Source organism: Lactuca serriola, chromosome 5, assembly GCF_051521515.1.
Source record: "Lactuca serriola cultivar US96UC23 chromosome 5, Lser_US96UC23_V15, whole genome shotgun sequence".
NCBI lineage: Eukaryota > Viridiplantae > Streptophyta > Magnoliopsida > Asterales > Asteraceae > Lactuca > Lactuca serriola.
The window spans coordinates 219,203,130-219,206,952 of NC_136412.1; positions in this window are offsets into that span (position 1 = coordinate 219,203,130).

A 3,823-nucleotide genomic window follows, 5' to 3' on the forward strand; every position below is an offset into this window, starting at 1 on the left:
CGACAATGTAGGTCGTAAAAATGTATGACGTTTGGCACCCGCAGAACTGCAGGTCCGGCTATAGCTAGCAGCAAGGTGTAGGATAGTCAATCCAGTATAGATCTATATACAAACTCACGCTCTCCCTCCAAGAGACTCTGGCTACAACTCGGGCCATGACATTGAAGGCATGCTCCGATACAGTGGATCACATTTATGTAAACGTATTCATATATATATATATATATATATATATATATATATATATATATATATATATATATATAATGTATTGTTACTCATCCTAGTAACGTTGTATATGTTCTCTTTCTAATATAGTTGTATATGTTCTCATAGTAATAAGTAATGACTCATGAATGAACTGACTCCTGTATGTCTTATTGAACTGAAAGTAGTAAGTAGTATAACCCTAAACTATACCTATTATAGTTTATTAGTAAACTTCATGAATGACTGAACGTACTGAACTGAGATATAAATCCTTATGTATATACATATACACATAACATATAAGTAAGGATTCAATGACACTCGGCCAAACAACCGGGTACTTTAGGACCACAACCCAACGAGGACAGGAAGTAAAGTGGGTTATCTCTCCTAAGTCCTTCAAACCTTATTTATATAACTATATATATAGTAGACATGGTTTTTAACAGTATATAATATTTAAAAACTGTAAAGGAAAGGTTTAATACAAAAAAGAGAATTTGATAAAGAGTTAGACATGTAAAATAGTTTGATAACAGTTTAAAGTCATTTGTTTGGTAAAACAGTTTAAAGCATGAAAATCCATTTGCATGTTAGTTATTAATCACATGTGATTGATCTAATAACTAACATGGTTCAACTTGTATTCCCCCCATAAAGCATTTATAACATTTAAAAGCATTTCAAAGGTTAATTAAAGGGGTATGAACTAACCTGTTGTGAGTGAATTGGATTGAAGTGTCGGACACGGTTCTAGGTGACAAGTCGAGACTTGTACACACACAATGAGCCTAGTTATCATATAACATACATATATATAACTAATTAGTCAATTTATCACTAATAAATTAAGTTGAGACACTCTAGAACACGGAAACACTTTGTTTCAAGTGTTATAGATCACATGGGTTGCATCCAAGTGTTGTAGGGCATGGCTAGTGGGTGTAGGGTTCAAGGAAAACTCCCTAAGGGAGTTCACGGCCCTAAGGTCCTCAACAAATGAGTTTACGGTCATAAACTCATGGGTTTACGGCTATAAGCTCATAGTTCCATGACCATTTGATGTTTTGAGGCTTTACAAGACCCTAAGAAGCATTTCTACTTGATGGTTAAGTCTTTGGAAGAGATTAGGGCACCATTTCCCTCATTTGAGGAGTCACGGACCTAAGACCATTTCTTTTTGGGTTTACTGTCGTAAACCCTTAAGGATATGGTATTTTGATGTTTTCTATTCCTAAACTTAACAAGGAATGAATCTAGGCTAGTGTCCAAGGCTTAGGAAGAATTTAAAGCACACTTTGTCACCTTTAATTGGTGTTCATGGTCCAAGAACTTCTTGGGCCGTAAACACCTTACTCTTGGTGTTCTTGGGACATTTTCTTGGTGTATGGTTGATGGGTTTTGAGCATTCTAACACTTCCTAAGTGTACATGCAACCCTAATAACCTTGGATATATGTTTGTCTAATTATCATGCAAAGTTGAATTCCAAGGTTATATTCCTATCTAGCATACATGGGGAACAATTTCTAACTTGAATGAAAGATAGAATAACTTACCTTGTTGTTGCTTATGTTCCTTGAAACCTTGTGAGCCTAGCACCCCAAGTGTGATGCCTCAAATGCTTCACACAACACCAAATGCTCTTGGAAAGACTTTTGAGAGAATACACACTACTTGAAATCGGCCTAGCCCTCTTGTTTCATATGTGTAGCCGATTTTGGTGGAGAATGGGATTCTTATATAGTGTTGACACATCTAGGGTTACACCATGTAAATCCTAATGTGTCATGACTCTTCATTTCCATGACCCATGGGTTTGTAACTCCCATGGAGCATCCTATGGGTGGAACCCAACTTGATAATCCATGGAGCCTCTTAGCCCACTATACAAGATATGAATGATTTACATAATCAACCCATATATTTAATTAGTTATCTTTTGATCACTTAATTAATTCTTTGATCAAACGAATCAAATAATATTATTAATATATTAGAACTTATAATATATTAATAATATCCAAGTGTTATTCCTCTCATTTAGTCTATTCAATTGCATGGTGCCATGCAACCCAAATGGACCATGCCGGGTCGGGTCAAGTACTGACCCAAAATAGTTATGGACTTAGACACCTTATCCAACAGTCTCCCACTTGGATAAGTCTAATAACTATAACTCCAATACTTCAGGAACCGACCGGCAATCGTAGCTCTTTCAAGGTCTCTCGGAGCTGAGAAGATGTTGATACGCCATTTAAGATAAGTGATCATATAATCCTCTGTTCTAGATATCAGCCGGACAAATACATGGAACAATGTCTTACTTATTGTCCAGCAGTTTGTTTCCCGATTTCCGATTTGTTTGACAAAGAACTTAATTGAACATATCAACTTAGTTCTGACCGGGCCTGGTACATAGGTCAAAACAAAATCATCGAGGGGCCCAGATATCAGCTTCTAATCCAAGAAGGAACAGATAAACTTCGACTCATATGTTTGTTCTACCACTCATTGAATTATACACAAAAGCACGATTTATAACATCTAGTTACCAATGCGTTTTCGTACAATCAATGCATAACCAACTTGTAAGTAACAAATCATATCTCTAGGTTTGAAGACTTATATGATATTACCGTCTCACGATCACTCGAGATAGAATTCCATGAAGTGATTCCAGTGAGTGTAGGTTGTGTCTAATGCTCAGAACTTATGAGCACTCATGATTGTTGTAGCCTTGTCCAACACCTTAGACCTCTGCAACCAATCATGACAGTCTTGATTCATACCTACTTCCGACATATGACTGATTGTGGAGGTTTGAATAATATGTTATACCAAACAAAATTATTCTGGAAGTCAAAACATGCAAAAGAAATATAGTAAACGATCGACAAGAGATAGCAACACTTTACTCATAAATAAAACACCTTTTATTCATCATCTAATGTCAATTACACTTTACAAATTTCGAGGTTATCTAACTACTAAATCTAATATCATCCTTCATCCCTATGCTTCGAGCATGCTGGAGATGCTTAACCCGAGTCACTCCCTTCGTGAGGGGATCTGTTGGGTTCTCATCCGATGATACCCTCTTTGCCACGAGGAGTCCTTCTTCTATTCGATGTCTGATAAAATGGTATTTTCTGTCGATGTGTCTGGATCTCCCGTGATCCCTTGGTTCCTTGGCTAAGGCAAAATCACTTTCACTATCACATAAAATTTCCATTGGCTCTTTTATAGCTGGTACAACTCCAAGGTCTCCAATGAAGTTCTTCAGCCATATCGCCTCCTTTTCCGCCTCGCTAGCTGCAATATACTCTGATTCACAAGTTGAATCAGCCACTGTCTCTTGCTTGGAACTCTTCCAAGAAATTGCTCCTTCGTTTAGGGTACAGACCCAGCTCGACTGAGAGCGGAAATTATCCCTATCAGTCTGGAAGCTAGCATCACTATACCCTACAACTCTCAAGTCATCACTCCCACCGAGGGTAAGGACCCAGTCCTTAGTCCTCCGTAGGTACTTGAGGATATTCTTTACCGCAGTCTAGTGTGCCTTGTCAGGGTTCCCCTGATACCTGCTAACCATGCTCAGGGCAAAGGCTACA